This window comes from Papio anubis, chromosome 14 (assembly GCF_008728515.1).
Source record: "Papio anubis isolate 15944 chromosome 14, Panubis1.0, whole genome shotgun sequence".
NCBI lineage: Eukaryota > Metazoa > Chordata > Mammalia > Primates > Cercopithecidae > Papio > Papio anubis.
In genome coordinates this window covers 60,192,062-60,218,092 of record NC_044989.1, presented here as the reverse complement: position 1 = coordinate 60,218,092, position 26,031 = coordinate 60,192,062, and the positions used below count along the sequence as shown (strand labels likewise).

Here is a 26,031-nt window from a genome sequence, read left to right as displayed (position 1 = left end):
ATTTTCTGTAAATGATCTGGTTGGTTTCCACCAAGGTTGGCAACCTTTTCAGGAGTGGGTGAGGAGGGCTGTACTGCTTTCTAAGGGGTAAGGGTGGACCCAGAGTTCAGGAGGGGGCTTGGATCATTATGCTACAAACATCACACTTCTTGGTGGAAATAAACATCCATATTATTGCAAGAATGTAGAGATTTGTTGGCAGTTCCGGATCAATGTAAGTCAGTAGTTATACACACACACACACACACACACACACAACTGAAAGGATAACTAATGTGAAGTTTTGTCTGTGGCAGAGGGTAGGGATGATGTGACTACTTTAACCACATCATACTTGAAACTGCCACGATTGACCACCACTTGAGGCCCACCAACCTGTGTGTACAAGATACTTACTGTCTACCAAAAATCCCTGTTCTGCTTCCACAGTGCACGTTTTTCATACACTGATACATTGGCCAATCTCACTAGGCAGAATATGCCCAGCCCCACCTCCAGCCCACTCCCTACCTTCATTAGATGGGGTCTGAAGGGGTTCTTAGCAATGGAATTTAGTAGTTTTATATATATATTCTATTTAGAATTACACTGGGGAGAGGCTGGCCTCAGATGCTCAGGAAACTGGCTACACCTCCTTGTTACTTGGCCATAGAAATTTGAATGGGTTTGTGTACTCAGCTTCTAATATTTCAGGCTGTTTACTTGCTTTGTGAGTAATGCAGCTTCCCCCTCAAGTTTTGTATTTGCGCTAAACTAGATGGCCAGGATGCCTTGGCTAATGCCTTTTAATATCTAAGCTTTGTACATCTAGTGCTCGGTTAATAACAGGGAAAAAGCTCCAGTGACTCACCTTGACCTCAAAAGGGAAAAAAACATCCTTTTAATAATCAGGGAGTTTATTTGGATTGAAGGCATGCTGCATGTTACACAAGCTTCTTGTAGGGCCGAGCAGGTCACAAAGCAGCACCCTTGTTTTTTATGAAGTCAGCAAAGATGTATAGAGGCCAGGCTTGCTGTTTCTTTGAGAGCCTTCAAATTCATCTTCAATATGTAAGCCTCCAGCAGAGCAGAAACCTGCACCAAGTTTAATAGGGCTTTTATTTGAGAACTTTTCAAAATGTATAACCTTTGTTTCAATTAAAGTTAAAGGTATATTTTCTAAATATCCTCAAAAAAGAATGCCCAATTACTTTCTAAGAGTCAAGCTACATACTATTGTGTCTTATCACTTTAAATATTCTCTCTGACCCTTGACTGGGAACTACTTGAGGGTAGGGAGAAGTATATCAATCAGTGCTGAACACATAAAAGTCAGATTTGTCAAATAAATGAATGGATGAAGCCTTGCCATGCACCAGAGGTTCTCAGCCAGATTTTGCCATCAGGGTACAGAGTACATTAAGCGATGTCTGAAGATATTTTAGATTGGTCACAACCGGGCAGGGGCAGAGGTGCTACTGGAATTGAGTGGATAGAGGCCAGGGTGCTGCTAACATCCTACAGTCCCCAACAAAGAATTGTCTGGTCCCAAATAACAGTATTGCTGAGGTTGAGAAACTCTGCCATGCTCATCCCACGATATCACGTGCATTCAAAATATCTGGCTGATGGCCATTGGTCTTTAGAAGATTCATCCAGCAAATATTTATTAAACACTTTTCATGTGTAAATCCAATCAAATATTCTACTCAGAAAGCCCTCTAACCTGTTCTTTTTCCCTGTTCCAACTTCCTTTTGCCTGTTCCTCCCTCCCTTCCTTTACCATTTTTCAATATCCATGGGAAAAACGAAAAGCATACTGCAAGAGGGAATGTCTAGAGTCCAAAGTATGGCTTTCTAGTTACTAATTTAATTGTAGTATGTCTTTTCTGAGCCATTCCTTCTGATGAGAAACATGTTTATGCTGCAAAAGCTGCCCTGCCCATCTTGGAAAGCCCTTTGGAGATGGGCATTGAAGGTAAAGAAACACATTCACAGGATGTTTACTCTAATGATGCTCTCAAAAGCATTTGGGATTTTTAAACATATGCTTCCAACATCTCCCTCTCTATCGTCACATTGCTGCTAAATTGTGGAAAAGCTGTAAATAGAAATAATGGACTCAGTTTATTTTTAATTAGAAGGCTGCCGCTTATAGCTGCAATCGTGACACTACCAAGTGTGTCTTCTTTTCACTTGGAAGGAAAGAACAGAGAGTTCCTAGGGTTTTGAACTTGAGCCAGGTTCCCCAAGTCTGTTGGTCTCTGAGCCCTTGCAAATCCAATGCCTTTAAGTGGCGATGGGGTCATAGGAGGATTCTCTGTATTACTTTTGATGTTGTCAGATGTAGCTAATGCTATTATTTCTACAGAGTTAGAAATAAGAAACATTTTGAGGTGCTGTTTTGTTTTTCCTTTTTCTTCATATTTAATCATTAGCATCTATTCCTCAATTCAATATAATTTGTAGAGTCATATTTAATTTTTTTTTCAGAGAAGTTTCTGTTAAATTTTTAGGCATGTGGATCAGAGTAGTGTTATCATGTTGCTCACCATCTCCCAAATAAACTTTATTCTGGGAATATTATATTTATCCATAGACAACATTTCTGAAGCTCAGTGTTTTTTCCCCCCAGTTGTAAGTTGACATGGATAAACAGATCTAGCCTGGTAGTCTATCATATTATGACTGCCTGGATTGTCAGAGTCTTCACTACTGTTGTCTCAACAATCTAAACTAAAGTGTGGAGAAAATGCTCATGTAGGCAGTGCCCAATTTGGAATTCCCTATAGGGGGACAGAGAATAGCTTCATGAAGATCTTACTCTAGGGCCATGTGTTCCCCAAAATGCTGTGATTTATAAAACACTACCTGTTTTGAAGGAGATATTTTTCTTCTTCCCTGACATTTGAATTTTTTCTATTCCCTATTTTTTCTTCTTCCCTGATATTTGATTTTTCCCCCCCAATAGATTAACATTTCCCATTCTGCAATGGGATGCCAAGCATAAAGTAAAATGGCTAGGGAGAGAAAACTTCCTATTGTGCATTCATAATATAGTGACAATGTATAAGAAGAGAGTTTGATGGAACACGAGAATCAGCAGGTGTAGTGCGGTCTAATTAGGTTTAAATAAATATGGGGGGAGGAAAATGGGTTTAGAGAAAATGATATTAAGAAAGATGATTCAGAATGGTGCTCTCCAATATGGTAGCCACCAGCCACATGTGGCTGTTGAGCCTTTGAAATGTGACTAGTCTGAATTGAGATGCAATGTAAGTATAAAACACACATCACATTTCAAAGACTTAGAATGAAAAAATATTGTACAATATCTAATTAAAAAAATTTCATACTGATTACATAGAGAAACGATTATATTGTGTATATATATATATATTCAGTTAGATAAATATTGTATTAAAATTAATTTTATCTATTTATTTTTACTTTTTTTATGTGGTTACCAGAAACCTTATACTTAACATATGTGGCTCACATTTGTGACTTGCATTGTATTTCTATTGAACGGCACTGCTTTAAAATGCTGTCCAGGAATGGCTTGGCCTTACAGAGTGCATTTCCATGGTCTCAAGATAGAAATTTTAAATTTTCAATAGTTTGGTTTAACCCTAACCGTATGGTAGTTTGAAGTTTCATGAGTAGTAAATTCCAATGTTGCATAAGAGCCCCTGAGCAGGGTTTCAGAGTCTTGAGTAACTGATCCTTTAAGGGGTTAGTGGGTGGGTTTTATTGTATCTCTGAAAACTCGACATTAAATGCAAAGGCTTTTTTTGTGTGTAAATTCCACTGAGATTTCTTGACTTTCTTTAGACTCTCCAAAGGATTCCTGACCAACACTTGCATTGTACAACTCTAGGGACCACTCTTCCTATAGAATTGAATGATTGACTGGAGTTTCCACCTGGAACTGGGCAACATGGTGGTTTTGTCTTGATTCTGAACAGTTTAAGAACACTGACCCACAATAAGGACTCATAGTGTGGTCCTGTCACTCTGTTGTTCCTTAGTCCTTGGTGGCTTCCTCTGGCCTTCATAATAAAGCTCACATTTCCTAGGATGGCAGTCATGGTTGATTATATGTGAATACTTTTCTTGTTTTATATCCATGTACATTTCAGCCACAAAATTCTACTCAATGTTTTGGAGTCTAGCTTCCACTTAGAAGCTATGTGTTTTTGTAGATGTTGTTCCCTCTTCTTGAAATTCCTTCCTTGAAATTCCCTACCAACTTTCACCCATCTAAATTCTACTCAACATTAAACTGAGTTATAAGAAAGGACAAGAAGAACATATTTGCTTGTTTCCTATAGGATTAATATGTCAAACATATAAAGACCTCCATCAATCAGTAAGAAAATGAAATAAAATGGAAATAAAGGCAAAGATAAGAATAAGAATTTCAAGGAATACTCAGAGCCATGACCAATGAACATTAAAAGATGTCCCATCAGTTAGAATATTTTATTTAAATTTTGATGTGGCAGATACCATTTAAAATCCTTCACACAGGCTAATCATTTAATCTCAGTATTCAGTCCCATAAATACTTAAATATATGCAAATAAAAACTATTTTTAAAAAGTCACTGTTGGTAATGGCAGGGGAAATGGGTTCTGTCATACAGAATCAGTAAGATTTTAAATTCTGCAAACTTATTGAAAGTGAATTTGTTAATCTCTAATGAAAATTTTAAATATACATACCTTATGACCGAGAAATCACACTTCCAGGTGTCCTACCCAAATCTGTCTGTCTTAGTCTGTTCTCATACTGCTGTGAAGAAATACCCAAGACAGGGTAATCTATAAAGAAAAAGAGGTTTAATAAACTCACAGTTCCACATGGCTGCGGAGGCCTTACAATCATGGTGGAAGGCAAAGGAGGAGCAAAGTCACGTCTTACATGGTAGCAAGCAAGAGAGCATGTGCAAGGGAACTTCACTTTATAAAATCGTCTGATCTTATGAGACTTATTCACTATCACAAGAAGAGCATAGGGAAAATTGCCCCCATGATTGAGTTATCTCCCAGCAGGTCCCTCCCAGGGGGATTGTGGGAGCTACAATTCAAGATGAAATTTGAGTGGGAACACAGCCAAACCATATCACTGTCCTAGACAAATATTAAGAGAAATGCAAGAAAATGTAGGTAAAACGTTTTTATTGGGATAATCTGAATTGGTTAAATAAATTCTGGAATAATCTTACAATATGGTAATTGAAAAGATAATCAAATTGACCAATATGGACTATTTAGTGAAAAGTTGCATAAGTGTTATTGATTGTAAAACATACACAATATAATATATATTATTTGATTTTACTTTTTCTTTTGTGAGATGGAGTCTTGCACTGTCGCCTGGGCTGGAGTGCAATGGCATGATCTTGGCTCACTGCAACCTTCGCCTCCTGGGTTCAAGTGATTTTCTTACCTCAGTCTCCCAAGTAGCTGGGATTACAGGCACCCACCACAACACTCAGCTAATTTTGTATTTTTAGTAGAGACAGGGTTTCTCCATATTGGTCAGGCTGGTCTTGAACTCCCAGCCTCAGGTGATCCACCCACGTTGGCCTCCCAAAGTGCTGGAATTACAGGCATGAGCCACTGCACCCGGTCATTTTACTTTTTAAAACAAAGTATAGATCTCTATATTTATGTGTACTACTACTACTATATTTATTGAGAGCTTACCATGTTCCAGGAACTGTTCATATTCATTTTTGCATTTAATTCTTAACATAGACCTACAATATGCACTTGTGTTAACTTTGATATTAGAAAAATAAGACACAGAGAGGTTAAATAACCAGTTTAAGGTTGCACAGTTAGTTGGTAGTTGAGCTGAGATGAGAAGCCAGCTAGTTAGATTCCAGAGCTAGTTGTTTTAAGCTCTGTGTACGTGTTGGAGGAGGGGGTAAAGTGAGACCTTTATTTATGTAAGAGCAAATTACAAGTCTGAAATCAGATGGATTGCACTGTTAACCCTTTTGGAGGCTGGGATTAGAAGCACAGAGGAAGAGACTTAGACTTTTTGTGTAATACACTTCAGTGGAAGAAGAAATGATGATCAAATTATAAAGGACTTTCATTTTTGTGCTTTTTTGTATTTTCAAATATTGTCTATTTTTATATATTCAAATATTGTCTATTGGATGTCGAACATATGATTTGTTTTTCATTTGGAGCACATCAATAACTGTTGTTTTGGAGTTTTAAGACTCTGCCTAATCTTTGTGAAAACATTCCTAGTCTCCTCAGTAAGAATCAACCGTTCCTTGATCTGTTCTCCCTCATGTAACTTTTCCTTACTGTGCCTTATGTTGTATTAGTTTTCATCACGTTTTCCTCCTGCCCTAGACGGGAAGATTATTGAAGGCAGAGACGGCACATGGTAGGCATTCAACTATTGTCTTTCAAATGGATGGATGATGGATGGATGGATGGATGGATGGGTAGGGGAGAGAGAAAGAAAGTATGAATGGAGGATTTTTACTTCAAGCTTTAGCTTCATTGTTGTGTTATCATCTTAATACTCTCACAGATAGAGCTGCTGGCAACTCTTGAAATCATTGTGTGGTACATCTAGCTTGATGCCAGGATGAAGCAAGGCCAGTGATGACAAGTGCTATTTAATGGGATTTTCTTCACACAGTTATGAGCTTAATAATGGGAATAAATACAGCAAATAAATTCTTTGAAAGTTTATCAGCCTTGGGTGGAAATGATGAGACATGGCCTAATTGTAGCAGAAAAATAAAACTTAGGAACAGCATCAAAGGGCCGACTCTTCTACTCTAGTCTCCTATGAAGATGAAACAACCCATGAAAAAATGAGAGAATATGTTGAAAGCCTTCAGCACAATACTACTTACTTAGTAAGTATTCAAGAAAGGTATCTGTGTGCGTATATATCAAAGGAATATGGCGCCCATCAATTCTAGTAATCCTGGATAGGAAAAGAAAAAAGCTCATATGAATCATTCATTATTTGATATAATTTGAAAATTTATTGAAAAAAGAGCTATAATCTGTAAGAAAGAGAGAAAAAAGAAATGAAACTCACTTAATTATTGATCTGCTCATATATTCTTTATGTGTCTCCACCCTTAAAGATAAGGGATTGATTAGTTAACTGGGGAAGCAATCACACTTTCAAATTATCAGTTCGATGCCACTATAAACTTGGAGTGATTATTTCTTTACAAATGATTGTGCTGAGTTGAAAGTACAAGCTGTCTAAAGCACTCAGCAACAGATTTGACTGGTGGTAGCCACAGGCAGAATTGGCCTCCTTGGTCGGCTGATCCTGGCTTAACCCCTTGAATGCCCAACTGGCTTTCAGTAGATGTGGAAAGGGATAATACATGCTGTGACTTTCATTGCATGTATGCTTTGTAATTGCCTTGCCCTAGAGAGTATGGCCTCCAGCAGACCAGGAGGTGTGGCCCTTCAGGGATTTTCTTTCAAATGTTAGGTTACTGACGGCAAGTCAGTCAATGGACTCTCTTCCTCAATATCTAATCAGAGACAGCCATTTCCATGTCCCAGGATCTCACTCTTCACTAAAGAGACACTGAGTTTTTGTGTCCTCCAACAAAATGAAGAAAAGCAGGCTGTACTTACAGACCAAGAGTAAGCAGAGTTGATATTTCCATGCTGTCAAAGACCTGTGCCTACTCCAGCAAGGGCCAGGATATTTTTCAGGGCTATTTTGAATGGGCTAATTCCTCAAACTCAGAAGTAGGACACCTCTTTGTAGCCCATGCTTTGGTGTAAGTCATTTGTTGAAGAAGAACACTGATGAATGATATAAAGAAGGAGTAGCAGAAGGAGGACTAGGAGGAAGAGGAGCCAGAGGAGGAGGAGAAAGAGAAAGAGGAGAAGGAAGAAAAGGAGATGATTAAGTAGATGATGATGATGACAACTATGATGATGACCACTTTAATCTGAGCCAACCCTAGAGATTTTGAACTATCCCTTGAGCAGGTACAGGGCTCAAGGCAAAAAATACATTGCCACCCTTCCTCCCTCACCCCCATATCTCTAACACTTAATGAGGAAAATAGTGCTCAGTATCAGGGACATCCTTGAAGGAGGCAAGTCCTCAATGAGTGGAACATGTATGCATGTTGGGGATAGAGGAAAGTTCCTCATGGTGGTGAGGAAATGGGTTTCTGAACTGCTTGTTTATAAGCATATGGGCCTTGGGTCACTTTAAAATAAACAGTTGGAGAGCCACTTTCTTTCTACAATCTTTCCAAAAATCATTTAAGAGGATGGTCCTTGTCTTTTAGGCCTTAGGAGCAGTTCTAGCTCTGTGACTTCGTGAAGATCATTCTTTTGTACTTGAGTTGTCCAGAAGAATTTCATCGTAAATGCAGATGTAAAGTTTGTAATATAAGGACCAAAATGTATTTTTGTGTACCCACTACATTTGTACCCAGTGCTAAATGTTGTACAGAATATTTAAAAAGTGCAAAATTCTTTGCCTCAACAGATCTACTATCTGGTTAGCTGAAATTTTCTTATAAGCTAAACATTTCAGTAATTTAATCATTCAAGTTTTTAGGAGCTTTCTATGAAACACTTATAAACTACTAGGTACTGGGCTGGGAAGCCATTAGGACTCTAATATTAAATCAAAGTTATTGTTTTGATGAAACTGGTGGAAAAAATAAATATTAAATTATAGCACATGCACTGTGAGACCATCAAACTTCAGAAGATTGAGAGACCAAGATAGACTATACAAAGTCATGGGGACCCGAGAAGATTCCCAGTAAATCCTGTTTGAGTGATCCAATCTCAATGTGCATTTATTCATTTATTTGGTGAACATTTGGCAAGTAGTACAATGCTACAATTTGTACTAAATTTTGTATTAAATTTTGAGCTCCCATTTAATCCTTGGATGGGGTGTTGATGGCCAGAGAGGTGGGGAAATTTCAGAAGGGACTGCATGAGTAGGCAGGTGAGAGCTCTCCAAGAAGGCTTAGTCTGTTGGAACCGTAAGAGATCCTGACTCACCCCCTCACTCTTCAGATGAAGAGCTCCGGCAAGCAAGAGAGAAAGAACTTGAATTCAGGACCACCTAGGGCCTGGCAAACAGCAACCCCTGGTCCTAAGGCTTCTTACTATCTTTATTTCTTTATTAAGAGACCCAGACACTGCACTATCTGGGCACAGGTGCAAGCTGGGGGTCTCCCGGGAAGAAGTTGTGGTACAGTCTGTTCTGGATTATTGAAAGTGATAGCTGCTTGGAGTACATCAAAGAGTAGATGGAGACGAAGAGAAAAAAGTAAAGAAAAAGAAGAAAAAAGAGAAGCGGGGAAGGGAAGGAAGACGGGAAAGAGGAGAAGATGCTTATCATGGGCCAGACGCTCTGCTAAACTCATTATGCAAATTGTCTCTTTCAATGGGCACATCAATCCTATGAACAAGATATGTATTACCCCATTTTACATATGAGGACAGTGAGGCTCGGAATAGTTATGAATCTTACCCACGCTCACATACCCCGCAGATGGTGGGACCACAGATCAAACCCACAAGTATCAGACTTCTGAGTTAGTGCTCTTAGCAACTGCACTGACTATGAAGACAAGAGTATCCAGACCACCTCATACTTTGACCCTTAGCTTCTCCTTCAGTGCTCAGTGTGATGCTGTTTCTGCCAGCCTGGGCTTTGAGGGGGAGGTGAAAGTGCCAGGCATTGTGATTTTTCACTTGCAATTTCACTTAATCTTCACCTCTCTCTAAAGCTGTGATTATTAGTTCAGTTTTGCAGGACAGGAAACAGGCTGGGAAGTTCAAGCAAATGGATTCAGGTCACCTGGCTTGTAAAACACAGAGCTGAAATTCAAATCAGATCCCTCTGACTCCAAGTCCATGTAACTTCCCTTCTATCGTGAGTTTCCAAGCCACAGAAGGGAAGGATCCTTTGCAGGTAATTGAGGGCCAACTGTAGCATGCCAAACATTTTGGGTTGGAGGTGTTGGAAAGGTTTGGGTTGGGGCCGAAAACCTAAACATTTTATCAGCTTAGTTTCTCTGTCTGCACCTGGAATTCGTGTATTTTATCTTGGATCAAGTTTTTAGGAACTGAATCTGACTAGTGGTTCAAGAACGAGATGCTCAGGCTCCACGTGTCCTGCTATAAACTCAACTTTGCAGCGGTTTCTAAGCCATGCAATCTGTCTACATAATATCCTTTCTTTTTAGAGAAAGATATTAGAAAAAAAGATGACTTTCTAATGGCAAAAGATAGGACAGGCCCCTCTGTTATATGATAACCATCTGCTTAAGGAGTTAGAGCTACTAATTGGTCTCTCACCCTCAATATAAAAAATACACCTCCAACTTGGGGTTATTGTACAGTTCATGCATCAAAATCTACATTAAATGAAACTTCAAGTTGTGGCACAGACCACAACTTCTTTTTTTTTCCCTTTCTTTTTTCCTTTTTTTTTTTTTTCTTCTGTCATGAAAATTGAAATGACTGCCAGGAAGGCATGGAGAAAGCTTGTGCGACAGATGGAGGAATTTCTGAGGCCAAGGAAGCCTATAATTTATATTTCTTAGGGCTAGTATAAAGCACCCTTCAAGGAGCCCAGCCTGGAGTGCTGAGGGGGCCTGGTCAGTGAGTTGCTAAATGTAAACTGTATGATAGCTTTGGGATTTTGGGGTGTAATGATCAGACAAAATCCTTGTCCTCATAAAACATAATATTCCAGATTTTTCCCTCTTTATGTGAAGGTGAGTTTTGAAATAAAGGCTGTACTTACAATTAGACTGAGTAAGTGTTACTCATACAGGGTGATTTAAGGACAGCTTAAAGACCTCTCCCCTTCCTTGTCTCCCAACAAACATGAAACAACCATTCTATCAACTTGTTAACAGTGTCTAAAATCCCAGCATTACAGATATATTGTGGATGCATTCTGAATTTTGAATTTAGGAATAATCTCCTACTAACATATATATCCTTTTGATGAGCACTTCAACATGGATTTGTTTCTTTTTCTACCCAAAACAGACATTTGAGAGCAAAGCTCTGGGCAGTGGAGACCACGCAGTGAGAGAAACAACTCAGAGAAGTAACAACAGTGAAAACAAAATGGTCTAAGGTTTTGTTGAGGTTGGATATTCATGCAGGATTATCCAGTTGGTAATGAGCATCTTCCCTAAACCTTGCTATGGCAATATTGCAGGGGACTGGCTTCACTTAGAAAACTCCATGGGGCAGAAAGGAAGTGATAGACATCTGTGACAAAGATGCCATCTTGTCCCTGCTATCAGGAGGGCCCACGAACCCTCCCTTTCACCCTCCATTGTTCCCTGGCAATCTGCAGTGGTAACTAGAGTTACTATATACCTGTGCCCAGCTGATTACCCTAGCAAAAGCATATTCTTTTTTTCCCCTAAACTGCCAGCCCAGTGGAATTCATTTGCTACTTGTTTTTCAATGTTAGGTGATTTAACCAATGAGAAAGAGAATGGTTGCAGAAAAAAGAGGTAGAAGGTTCATCCAAGCCATGATTGAGGTAATGAGCAAAAACTTGACAGACTCCAGGATTCTTCTCTTCTGTTTCTCCAAATAACTTAAAGGCAATGATGTAATTCATAGCCTCTGATCCTGCTGTCACTCCTAGTTGGAGAGTCCTCCACCATCCTTTCTCATTGTCAACTCCTCCAGTGCTTTCCAGGTTTAGAACAAGACTCATGTTCTCCATTAAGTGCTTTCTTTCCATTCTCATCTACATAGTCCACTCTGATGACCTTTTATTGTTTTATAGACTCTTATTGTTTTAATACTCTGCAGTGTTAGATATCAAATTCACAGACATTCTTTGCATCTCTCTAAATGACTGTTTAAACTCCTTAAGAAGAAGGATGGTGTCTTATATATCCTCAGTGTTAATGATTTACCTGATACTGTAGCACTTTTTGAATTAAACTGAATTGACTAATTTATCTGCAATTCACTTGCAATGCTAAGTTACTAGCCTTGAGTTGGAATGAACAGTGCCGAAGGATATAAGACAAATATTAAAGTTGGTCAAGTCTTCAGGAGAATAGCTCCATGAGTAACCATAAATTCCCTGTGAAGCTTGGGTGAAGAACATCCTTTATGTCCATAACCCTGGACCACTGTGAGCAAGCAGAGAAAAAAAGATGAAGGGTGGTTGAGATGAAAGGAAGAGAAAATTAAAGAAGATTGGGGAATCTTTTTTGGAGACTTATTTTGAGACTATAATCAAGAGGACAGTTCGTCATCATGTGTTTCCAGGCCCAGTGTTTTGTAGTAAAGTATGGTTTTAGAGAGAAAAAAAAAAAAAAAATCACTGGGGCAGAGAAGAAGCTGTTCAGTGAATGATGTATGAGCTCCTGGAAACAACTGGAAGAGAAAAAGAGGAACAGTTCTGGAAGTGGAGTGACAAAGGTGTGGAAATGGGAAAAAATGGGTTGAAGATCCTGAGTCTAGAGATGAGAAAATATGGGCATACTTGGGGTAAAATGTTATGCAGCCTGGATGGGTCTCAAGAGGTATCAAGGGGAGTTTACATAGTTACTCACAGAGTTCACCTGGGTCATTGTGGATCTTGACTCCTTTCCCTACCCAGGAGTGAGAGGGCTCTCCAAAAGGTAAGGAATGTCTAGGATTGTGTTGTCAGGGAAATGAGGCTGGAGAGGGTTTGTTCAGCTAGGGGCTGGTTATTAGCCGTCCTCGTCTTCTGGTGTTAAGGCTCCAGCCTATTCATCTCTGGGGACAGATTCTACGTTGGAGAGAGCAGAATTGGGCTCTGGAGAAAAAAGGGCAAGTGGAGAGCCAACCTTTACTCCTGCATTCCCCAAACCACTTCAGCTGTGTTGGTTTGTTTTAGGTATCTCAAAGTTTGCTTATTTCTGAGGATGAGATTTGTTGTTGCTGCCAGAGGGAAAATGGTCTGAACTTGGGAAATATCCAGAAGCCCACGGCAATGCTTTCATTCTCTTCATGGGACTGATTTCTATCCATATCCTCAGGCATGGCACTCTGTTCTCCCATCTATAAAATGGGGATAATAACTCTGCTCTGATAGAGATACTATGGGAATAAATGCATTCACCAGGACTCTCTCTTTGAAGTCAATGAGGATGTGTTATCATTACCATAAACACTTTCACACTCTCCCTTTGAAGACACAGGTAAAACCCGGAGGCATCTCAAATGCATTTAATTGAGTCCATTTTTTTTTCTCCCAACAGAATTATACAAGAGATGGCTAAGGTGTGTAAGTGGGAAGAGGCAGCCATGTGGGTGGAGGAGAAATAAAATGTTAAGGGCAGAACTTCAAATCCTAATAGTAATCATAAGCCTAATAATAATGATGTAGATTATTGTCAGGAGTGCCCAACTTTTCCTTTTTTAAACATTAAGTCCCTTCTAAAACATGCTGTAAATATCAACAAAAAATTTGGGTAGCCTCTCGGGCTGGAAGCTGATTTCAGAGGTACAGTTTACAGGAGGGAAAAGAAGCCCCTAAGAACCATTGTCAGTAGTCACATGAGGAGTCAGAAGTTGGAGACTTTGTCAGAAGGCAGATCTGTAGCCCTTGTAGTCTACTTTGTTGGCAAAAAATGGCAATTCCAAAGTGAATTCCAACTACCAGATGCCTGCTTTTATTATTCAAAATTCAACCTTAGCACAAAAACCTTGAGTGATTTTTCTCTTTCTTTTTTCTTTTCTTCCTGCTCTTTCTGGGCTGATTCTATTAATTTCCCCCAATGGCGTGTGCAGCCCTGCACTGACGCAGCCATTGATGATCTCCTTATTCATTTCATAGCAGAGAGGCCATTTGGATGAATATATGTTCCCCATTTTCTTTGCATTATAAATTCAGCGTTGTGGGAAAAGGAGCAAAATGTAATGGCAAGGCCTCCACAGAGAAATGTCCCTATTTGAGAAGAGGAGTTTTATAGGGGGGAACAATTGACAGCCTCTCAGTACAGTGGGCACATTTTTCTGTACAACTGCATCACCACTAATGATAAATGAGGAACGTTTGATAGCTGGCTCCGTTGTCTGACAGCTACAGTTTTGGCCAGAGGGCCGTGGCAGGCTTTAGACTTCTGTTCAAAATGAGTTAAACATATTAGGCATTATGAAGGCACAGAAGCCTCGAGAACGAGTGCTGAAATGAGTGATCCGGGTAGGCTCCTGGGTACACAACTTGCAAAGCAGATGTCATTCTAATAATGTGTGATATAGAACATGCCTGGTCTAAACCCTGCTGGATGAAATATGAAGCCCCGTTGGTGATATTTAATACCATTTTATGAGGTGCCATCTTATAAAGACAATGCCCGCCGTATGTGGAATGCTTAAGGTATTTTGCCAAAGGCACAGGGAGGTATCTGAAGTAAGTAGAATTTTTATTATTTTATAAGCCTTTACTTTGTAATATTTCTGTTTCCACGTTATTGTGGGGGCTTGCTGCCCTAACCCTTTGTCGAGTGAACTTGATGAGCGGCTTGCCAGTAGATTGACGGATAGCCCATGCTGTTTCTGGAAGAAAAGACTAGCTCCTACCTAAATGCATTCTTCCAAAAACCCTCAAAGAGGAAATACAGCTTTGCTACAAGCATTCTTCGAGCAGGGACTTTGAGGCTGGCATACAAAAATATTGCCATTTTTCAAGTAGACCATTTCGAGGGTAATAGAGGATTTGGATGGACTGCAGCTTCTTGAACACGCTTTCTCCTTCCTCTACAGTTTCTGATGCTAGGAGCCCACCAAAGCTTCCAATTTTGGAGTCTCATTCAGGACATCCCAAGGTGGATGAGCTTGTAAATCTTAGCCACAGCATCAGTGTGGGGCTTGCTGCCCCTAATGTCCTAAAAGAGCTAAATGTGTGAACAGCAGTGGCCCAGGGCTGGCTGTGTTTCCTGGGAGCGGTATGTGTGTTGGAGATAGGGTAAGGGGGCTCCTGGAAATAAGACACCCAATTGAAAACACATCACATTTACACTTTATTTCAAAGTGCCTTCAGTTACCACCTTGCTTACCCCATAAAGCATTCCTGAAGTTGAAAACCGTATACCTGACCAGATTGAGGGTGTAGTGTCTGTCCTCATTCTGGTGTTCTGGGCAGTAACATTTCTTGGAGTATCTGTTAGGTGAAAGGTCCTGTATTGATTATGGATGCAGTGGGTGAAGAGGAGGAGAATCATTTTCCTCTTCTTCTTATTCTTCTTCTTCTTTTTTTTTTAAATAAAAAAGGCTTCATTTTCTGAGAGCTTGGCTAGACCATCTGGGGAAATATAAGATGTACCAATGAAACAGCTTCCCAGTACATGTGCAAAGTAACATAACCAAGGACAATTAATTCAGAATTCAGGACTAGCCCTTTGGATAGACCTCTGCTAAAAACTTTTGTGATGAAGCAGCACTCTCTATTAACGCTAAAGCATATGCACGATGCCCATGGTTTTTTTGATGTCTGCGACTAGGAAGGCTACTCGTTAATACACCATTGCCTCTCTGCCGCCAACAATGGAGCTGTTTACTAACACATAGTCTGGTGTTTGTTTTCCAATGGGTTTATATGGATTGTTCTTATTCTTATTATGTGCGATTAAGTTAAATATTTACTAATTGATGAAATATGACTGCAAGAAGAAGAGAGTTCTCCCTCTGTTATTGAAATGAACACCTTGGGACTACTTGATGAAAGCAAGTCACTAAAATAAGTGTTCGGTTGGAATAGGCATGCATAAGACATCTGCAAAGGGTTGGGGGAAGATCATTAAAATTAAAAGTACTTTACATTCAGATTGCTTTGCAAGTGTCTTGGTTCTCACCCCACTTTAAAGAAACTGAGATTAGAAATTGTAGCAGATGGAAACTATGGGTGTGGTTTATGCAAGAAAGACAACCTGCACTCCAAACTACTGATTCAAGGATGAAGCTTAGGTTTAGATCAGAAGATTGGCAAATAATCTGCTTTTATAAATTTTAAGCTAAATGAAAATGTTTAATGTCTATATAGATGATTTTTGGAATTCTATGCTTTGACAGAATTTTCCATTGATCAGCCTGATATAGGTCCTCTTTGCAGAGAATCTGAATCTATTCAAGTTCAAACTGTTGATAGAATGCCAAGCAGAATGGTTATTTTCTTCGATGAGCTGGATTTTCACTCCTGTTTTTCAGGAAATGAAGAAGATTGGAAAAAGTTTCGTATTCAAAATAGAACAACATGATGGAGTAGGGAAAAGAGCACAGCTTTTGGAATGTGATGACCCAGTTCTGATACTTAGTTTAAATAACCTTGAGCAGGTATGTCACTTAACCTTTCTGAACCTGTTTCCTCATTTGTAAAATGAGGATGATCATATTCTTTCCTGTCTACCTTTGGCTAACACATGATATAATGTGCAACCTTTAACATCGTCTATGGATATGTAGCAGTATGCTGCTGCTACTATTACTGCTATTACTGCCACTGTTACTACAATCGTTACCACTGCTGCTGTTGCTGCAACTAATACTGTGCACCAACTAGTACTACTTGGGTGTTAATGTGACTAGGGAGAATAAGCACTGATTCTCCTTCATTCCTCATGGCCTTTTCTGGAAATACAGCTTTGCTTCTGAGGAAGGGAGAGTACTGAACAGCAGTTTGAAAGACTGTTTTCTAGTCTTCTCTTTGCCACTCACTCTGTGTGGCAAAATCGAGAAGGCTTCTCGATTCTCCTATGTGTAGAATGAGGGATGTTATGCTACCCCATGGTTTTCAAGCTACTTTTCTTCAGAGCTCTTGGTATCTATATCCATATGATCAGTTCCATTAGTATATCATTTTATATAGTGGGTCTATGTAAGACTTTTTTCTAAAAAATAAAAAAAATTAATACTGTAAAGAGTTTATAAATCACTGGATTAGAGGCTCCCTAATGTCCCTTTAAGCTCCAAAATCCTTCCATTTTTGTTATTCTGTGAATTACCATGACCCCCATTCCTTGACTCAGAGAACTGTGGTTATTTAATTCCCAACCTAATCACCAGAGCCAAAGAGAACAAATTGTCCAAGCAATTAATTGTCTCACATATGTGTTAGTACCAGCTTCCAGCATGTGGCCTGGCCCTTCCCTTTGTGGACAATGGCAGGCTCAAGGTCCATATGACAATATCTTTTATGCCAGACGTCAGGTCTATCCTTTAAATGAGACCTGAGACCTTTTATACTTTCCAAGATTGGGAGACTTGTGATCATCATTTTTAACTAATGTGTTTTAAAGGCCTGTGTTCACCTTACAAAAACACAAGCATTAAGGAAGAAGAACATGTGATAGCTACAAATACCCTGTTTAAGTCTCTTTGTATGAAATCACAATTGATTGATCTTTCGATATAAATATCTTGATAAATAAATTAGGGAGAAACTCATGCTCCAAAAAATGAGAAGAGAAGTTGTGATTGGTTGCTACCATAGGGCCAGTCTGTGCCTCAGCAAAGATACTATTAGGAATTGAGTAATTTCCCCCTTCACCTCTCTTTGCTGGAAAGTTCCCACGTTGTTCCTCCAAGGGATTCACCATAGGCAGTAAAAGCCCTACTTCCAGGAGAGCCACCCACTGCCCCTTTGGTTTCAGTATGCTGACCTTTGAAGTTTCCTTCACTCAGAGTGGATGACAACCTGATATTGCCTGACCAAGGGAATTCAGAGAGACTGAAACCCTTCAACTGGACTCTGTCTCTTGAGTGTTACAATTTTTATCCTATTGCGATAAAGAGTCAAAGAGCTACTGAGACCAGAGAGAAACACCCCTAATTTCCATAGGCTTCTGAAGCAAAGTTTTTGACTACTGACCCCAATGAAGCACAAGCTCCTCATTTGTGTTCTGTGAATTTTCACAAAGGAGTCTCTCTGTTCCGATTTGCATTTGTAGTAAAGAAGGAAGCATTGCTCTGCTTGCTGAACAGACAGATTAATCTGTACTTAAGTGTTCCATTTTCCCACAGTAGGGTAAAAACTTTGCCAGCATGGTGAGGAAACTGAATGATTCAAATAAACAAATATTTTGGTTGTTGGAGAGTTATGGCAGCTACTGTATACATGGTTTCTTATTTCCAAAGTGTCAGAATCCAATAATTATTTTTTGGAACAATTAACATATGGAACATAGTTGTATTAGATATATACTAGTATCTGTATATGGGAGTTACAGACATCTATCCAGGAATATATAAATAAAGAAAAAAAGAATTCCTCTTGAGCATTAAGCCATAAAGTCAACATCTATTGGATCAGAGCATAGATAAGCAATGTGTTACAGTAATGAACTGACTTTCACATTCAGAAATACCTGGTTGCAAGCCAAGTCATTGACAAATCTACACAAATGATATGTTTATTGGAGAAGAGACTAATCAGATACAAATGCAGAAAAAGAAGAGAATCATGGCAGTAATCCTCAGCTCATCCAAGTCTCATCCAGGAGAGAGAGAGGTGATGCTGTGCTTTGGTTGAGATGGGTATATCTGGCTATGCCGTCTAACACACCAGCAGTCCAATTGCTTGTTCTGATTCACATTAGCTTCCGATAAGTGTTCACCTCACCATGAGGCTCTAGCCTGGAGGAGAAAGCTACAGGGGCAGCCTGACTCAAGGATTTTGATCTGAATGAAAATAATATTTCTTATAAATAAATAAATTAGTCTCCCAAGCTTGGTTTTCATGAGTCTCCCAGTGACAGAGGAGCTGTTCTTAGGTGTGCTGATGAATTAGGTTCCAGAGGCTGTCAAAAATACAGTCCAGACCCTTACTAACCATGGACCCAGTTCCATATTATGTCATGTCCATCAGGGTAAACGCAAGAAGGAAATAAATGTGGGCCTGTGAGACCTCATGGGGGACAGCTCGCTGGGCCATCCCCAGATAGGCACATCCTTCTGTATGTTTGCACTGTGGCACCACTTCCTCTAATGAGAATTCTCTACCTGTCATAAGCAATATGAGTATACGTACGAGTAGGTAAGTCAGATCTCTGTGTCTCTCTTTTCCTCCTTTTTTCCATAGCAGGCAAAACTGCTGAGTCCTCAAGTCAACCATTTAACATTTTCAGCTTTGTTATTTTCCCTGCTTAGCCCTTGAGTGCTGTGTCTAGGCTTGAGTTTAGCCATTTTTTCCTTTTTCTTAATTTCTTTAAGAGTTTTATTGAGATTTAATTGGCGCACAGTAACAACACATGTTTAAAGCATGAGATTTGATGAGTTTTGACATATTTGCATACCCATGAAACCGTAACCATAAGTAAGATAATAAACATATATATTACCCTCAAAAGTTTCCTTGTGCCTCTTTGTAATTCCTATGCCCCCTGCTCCTGGGTGATTACTCATTGACTTTTTGTTCTAGAATTCTGTTTTAAACTAAGCTCTTGCAGGAGTCTTTTTGCACTAGTAACCTGTAATAACATTTTTTGCCTTCCTAGCTTCCCTTAATCCAGTTGCCTAAACTGACTTATCTAGCTCTATTGAAAACTAGTGTCTGCATTTCACTTCTTGCTACAATAATTCCCTGTTAATTGTGACCTCCTTATCTGGATTGTGTTTCATTGTTTGCTGCTAGAATTATTTTATTTCACATTCCTGCTGCATTGTTCACCTGTGTGGCTTTCTATACCCTTGGCACCAACAATCATCAGCTAGTTTCCACCTTTTTTTGGCTGCCACGCTCTGCATGGCAAATAACTTTGTATTGCCACTACTTTACTGCATGTACTTGATAGTTCCGGTGAACTTCCCCCTTTGCCTTCTGGAAAGCTCCTGAATGGTTGCCTAAAGTCACTGGCCTAACCAGTTGTTAGCTTCCAGTCATTCTGGAAGGAATCCATCTCATCATCTGTTGATCCCAGTACTACCAGGAAAACATTTAACACTAAAACTAAACCAAAGTTATTTTGATTATTGGTAAATTCTAAAAGCTCCTTAGAATCATAGGGTACCTCAGGGGCACCATTATAAGTGTCACTGGCCTGTAAATATGTTGAATTGACTTACTGGTTAATAGAGAATTCTGGGTTTTAGAAAAAAGAATAAATTTGTGATAGTGACTAGATCCCAGCTAATGAGAAGAGTCAGGGAAGAAGGTTATCGCAGGGGCTATAAGCCTATTTTCAGGAGAATTACCATAGCTTTCTCTTTATTTCGTCTTTGAATACTGAGATTTTTCTTTTGCTGGAGAAACTCAAAGGGCATAAGGTAATTACGGCTTCTCCCCCTCTGCCTTAACCAGCATCAGGGTGAAAAATTAAACAAAAAGAAATTTAATTCATTTCTCTAACATTTATTAAGTTACCACCATGGCCAGACTCGAAGTTACTTTGTGAGGAGACTTAAAGTGAACGAGGTCATTTCTGCTCTCAAGTTGCTAACAGCTCAGTGAATGGGAAGGAAAAGTTCCTGCTCTAATATCAGAACTTGCCTTGGCGACTTCCTTGTTAGAACAGTTTTTTTTTTTTTCTTTTTTTTTTTTAATGCTGCTTTTGGGTTCCAGACTCTAGACCCCATGTGATTAGGGGGTTTTTCATGCCTTAGCTAATCTCCCAGACTCAATCTTAGACCTAACTTGTTTAAAATACCTGCTTGATCATCTGGCCCTGGCAACACCTCGGGAACTTTGATGCTTGACTTACTGGTGCTCAGCAAGCTCATTCCAGGTAAACTATTCAGGCAGCTCATTGCATTCTGAGATGATGGTGGGACACGCTCTGCTGTGGAGAAATGGAAATAGCTGTGGCCCATTTTCATGTGTTACCCACTGAATCTGCACGTCCAAATTGCTCTGTATACTCTTATGAAGTCATAGGGCTGTTTTCTTTCTACATACCTTCTGAGGAGTCTATGGATTCTTGATCCATGATAAGTTTTTTTTTTTTTTTTTTTTAAACAAATGAAATTTTGGAGGCAGGACCAAGCCAGTAGGGTGACTCAGGCACCTCTACTTAGTGAGTCTCCTTCTACCTTTGAGGGAAAATTGCATAAACACAAAGAAATGCTGCTATTCATTTAAATATCCTCACGCCCATGGTTTGCAGGTGTTTAGTGACTTTAGTTATTCATTTATTTTCTGGTGAATTCATTTGCAATTCTGGCCAATGCGGTACTCAAATACCTTGAGCTGTCCCAGAATATTTATTGTGTTAATAGTTCCAAAACAAAATTAATTTAAATTGATATATTTTATAAACACATGCCATGAAGCTATGTAACAAAAAAGTATGTCTTCAGACCTCAAAAATGAGGATGTCAATTTTAGAGTATGGTGACAATAGCTGATACATAGTTACCTGAGGCACCCATTGCCTATGGTCTTTATAAGGCCATTAGCTTTGCACAGAGTAAACCTCTATAATCCGGTGAAAGATAAAGTGCCTAGCCTTACCCAGACCCCTTTTGTGCCCTTCTGTTGTGAAGTTGATGTTATATGCATGTTTTATGGAGAGGCAAGTGGAGAATACAAAAGGAAAAAGCTATTAAAGGGCCAAATCCTCCCCACAGCTGGTAATGATGAGTCAGGAGCATGGTCATTATACATAAGCAGTTGAGTTTTGATCTCTAATCGTTCACACAATTAAATCAACGTCTGCTCCTTTAGGTTCTTCCCTTAAACAGAATTTTAGAGAGATTGGGTGACAGGGATACTAACTGTCACCCAATCTCTCTAAATAATATATTAATCTCTTTAGAATATGAAATAAATATAAAAATGATATAATCATCTGCACAAATGCACTTAGGTATAAATCATTAGATTGTTTAATTAATGTATTCATTCATTCAATACATGTTTCTTAAGCACATACATATGTTAGACATTGTGACGATTTAGGGGCATAAATGTGACAAAGTCTCTTTTCACACTGTGGTCTTGATAACAAACCATATTTGTCTGAAACAATAAACTCCTGACACAGAATCTATTCCATAGGCCGGGTTCAGTAAGAGTTTATTGACAAAATCATTGTTTCCCAAAGTGTGCTCTGTGGAACACTCACCTGGAGGTGCTCTGGAAAAAAAAATAAAGAAACAGAGATTCCTAGTCAAAATGTTTGGAAAATGGTAGCTATTACCATTTTTGCTTGAGGATTCACAAAACACAATCATCTATTCAAGGCTCTGAAAACAACTTACTGAATTTTGTTTAATCCAGCATTTTCAAAGTTCATTTAATCAGGGTACCCTTTTAAAAAGTAAGCTTAATAACAATAGACTAAGTGAAAGTGAAAAATCAATGTTCAGAAGACCTCTAATGGTTTCTCCCCTGACTGCATGACCGTGGCCCCATCCCTTAGAGGCCTCATTATTGTGCCTTTTAGATTTAGTGCAGAAGAAAAATTTTGGCTCAGTACCATTAGTAAAACTGAACTATATGTGTGTGTGTGTAATACATGTATGATATACATACATCCATATGTGTATACATATATATAGTTTGTAAAATGAAATATCAGTAGACAAAAACATGCTAGTCTTAAAGATTGCCCATCCTTTCTTCCAAACATAGTCCTTATAGAATCACAAATGCTTCAAGCAGATTCTAGGTGCATTTCCATCCCAAGTCACTTGGACAATTTTTATATTATTAACCACATGAGTAGAATTTAATAGGAATAGCTAAAATAAAACTTGCCCTTACCCTACCTTTGCTTGTCAGTTTCCATTTCCTGAACAGCACTGATAGGTGTTCCACTCAGAATCCCTCCCAAATCTTTGAGGAATCCTTCAACATTTAAGAAATATGAATCAAGGTTAATTAAATAAAAATGAGAGAAAATGTGTTTTTATGTTGCTCTAATAAATTTGTGGCTAGTCGATAATTGCAAAACAATATATGGGTGAAAAATAGAAGCTGACAACTCAAAGTAGCAAATGCTGATTGTATAGGATTACATTACTGCACAGGGCAATCCTGCTCCCTGCGTATTGCATGCTTCCTTGAGAAAAGCTGGGAAAGCAGGTGCATATTGCTGTGTCTATTATTTTAGTTATACAGGTGGTTCATTGAAAAGGACTTTTATTTTTTGCTCCCAAAGTTGACTTCATTCCCTTTGCAGCGAGGCTTAAGTTTCTCTCATGTACAGCCCTTGTTTCAGGCTCCATGTGATTTTTTCCTTTTTTTCCCCTTCCTTCTGGATATTGTTGCTACTGTCAAATGGGAAATACATAGAAATAGGAGATTAAAAATGTAAATTTTATAAACAGAAATCAAAGGTCCTAAATCCTTAGCAAAAAAAAGCCAACATAAGTAAGAACATTAAAAAACATACATAAATAGTGCTTCCAGGCTGAATATGTTAAATAATTCAACAGTTAAGTCATAAGCGTTCTTAAACTTAAGTATAAAAATGCCCTTGACAATATTTCACAGCCGTGCATTTCTTTAAAATATTTAGCATTCTCATTAAAGAGAATGACTTTAGTTTATATATTAGTTACACTCCTGCTTGCTAATATGAAGGAATTTAGGAGGAAAAAGCATTCTTATGTATATAAGCAAAAGGCAATTTACATACAAAGTTGGACAACTATTCACTTTTTATTTATTTCTGGATCATCTGCATCAACATATAGCTATACAGCATTTAAACAAATTTGTTCCTTAATGTGCAATATTAATATTCTGTGCCCCAAAGTGCCATTTGCTAATGCCATTGTGAAGACAGGTTCCTTCAAAGCTACACGGAAGTCCCTGCTTTAGAAAGACTTAATGAACCTTACATTTTTTGGAATACTGCACAGTGTAATGCCTATTACATATTCATTGCCAGAATGGAAGATTTCCTTTAACTCTGCGATTCCTGGTCTAGTTCTCTATAAAACATTGTCAAAAGTCACCAGAGACTTTCGTGGAAAATTGTGACTCTTGATAGCAGGATGTAATGGGGAGGTTTAGAGTAGAGAATCCAGGAGTCTATCGCCCCGCAGGGAGACGTTCTGACAGACAAATGGATGGATAATACAATTTTTGACATAATGGGATGAAAAAGTTTATGCCAGAAAGAACTGAATTAAAGTTATTACTTTAAAAGAAAGTCTGAAGTTTGAAATCATCAGAATTTCCAATGTGTGCTTCATTTTACTGCTTATATGCAGAAGAGATTTTAACACAGAGATGCTGTCAGGTGATTGATAGAGTTACTAACAAGGCTGCCATAAAATTTTAGTTACCTCTTTGGAAATACCCACAATAACAAACATAATGTTCTTTTTTTCCCCTCATATTTTTAATAAAGAAAATCTAGCATTGTTCTTTTATGTTTCTACTTCCTCATTACAAAAAGTGGAAGGACGATTTTCAGAGGTGCAGGATACAGTTCTGGGGGACAAAAGACACCATGGTGCAAACTTTTATCTTTGTTGAATAGTGCTTCGTAATGTAAGGACAGGCTTCGAAGTCAGCGTAACATCTGAGCAGCAGGGCTCTGTTGATGTGGTGAGGACTCACTGGGAAGTCACCATCCATCTCTTGATGCCAACACCAAGGACTTAGCCTAAAATACCATCCCTTCCTCTCCATTTTACACCCACTTCATCCACTCAACTTGAATGTTTGGCAGCATAATGCTACTTTCATTCTCCTTTCTTTCATTTTATTTTAGACCCTCAAAAAATAATATAATCTCATAGTTGGTTTCTCTGCCAATAACTCTATCATACTCATTTTTAATTACTTTATATTAACATTTCACCAAGCAGAGTACTTTGTTTCTACCCCCCATGACTCATTTGGTCATTTTGCATGGATTATATTCATTTAGTGTTTGTCCCCTTTCTGCATGTGTCCCTGTAGGTCACACCATGTCTTCTCACCTTTATATCTCAGTGCTTACCTGGCAGAAACTAAGGTGAGGTGGGTGAGGTGCCGAGGGTGCAAACATTAAGAAGCCACTTTAAGGCTTATGCGAGTGAGCACCTCTGTAACTACTTGCCCTAGGCAACTCACTTGCCACCCCTCTACTTTTGACCTTGGCTTTAGCACAGTGCCTGGCACATAACAAGGGCTCAATATACACCTGGCAAGTGTCAAAATGCCCTAATAGATGAGTAAAATGGAAACCATATTTTCTATTGGTGGAATAGATACCTTAATAAAATTGTTTCCTTGCCCTTAACATTTTTGAAGATAGACAGTGATAATTATATCATACCTGCCAGAAACTGGTTTCATATAATTAGATAGGAGAAGTGAACACCTGGACTTAGTGAGAAGGCATATCTCCACAGAGGCTGAGCACTTGCCACTCCTGGCACCCAACTGGCAGAATTTATATAATCCAAAGCTTATTTGAAGAAAATCATATAATTCACTAAGACGAAATATTTGTAATTATAAACATCAAATAAAAAAAAGGAAGTAAAGAAAATCAAATGAAAGGTCAGAAAAGAAAAAGGGAAGAGAAAAAAGAAAAAAACAAAACCTGCAACTTCATCATCTTCCCTTTGCTGAATTCACTAACTGGCTTATGTGTTAGTGATATATACATCCAGTGGCATGTATATTAGCCAGGAATGTTCTGACAGTTCAGCGGCTAGAAAGCACTAATGTAGACTCCCAATGTCTACCATTAATGGGAAAGGGAGAAAAATACAGACCCCAGAAAACTAGTGCTCTTTAAAATAACAATGTTTTAGTCAATGACTGACAACATATACAACACTGGTCAGAGCAATGGGCTACACCATATAGCCTAGGTGTGTGGAAGGCTACCCCATTTAGGTTTGTGTAAGTACACCCAATGATGTTTGTACAATATCAGAATGATGCATTTCTTGGAATGTATCCCTGTCGTTAAGCAATCCATGACTGTAATATGTAACATTCAGAATGTCTATGTAGATCAAAACATCATGTTGTACACCATAAATATATACTTGTCAATCATACTTTAATAAAGCTAGGGAAAATTAAATAATGTATAGAAGAAAGTGGTAGTGGAGAGCATTTGATTTCTTTTTTTAACATTACTCTGTTCAAAACAAA

The 26,031-nt window shown here is 38.7% G+C and overlaps 1 long non-coding RNA gene across 6 annotated transcripts in view; it reads left to right on the top strand.

Annotated features, from left to right (window-relative positions):
- LOC108581646 overlaps positions 1–26,031 on the top strand; it is a 441,215-nt gene that overhangs the window by 246,825 nt on the left and 168,359 nt on the right. For all 6 annotated transcript variants that reach the window (XR_004178269.1, XR_004178266.1, XR_002516662.2 and 3 more), the window contains one exon: positions 16,197–16,322. This is a non-coding gene — a long non-coding RNA (uncharacterized LOC108581646). The remainder of the gene's footprint in view (positions 1–16,196; positions 16,323–26,031) is intronic.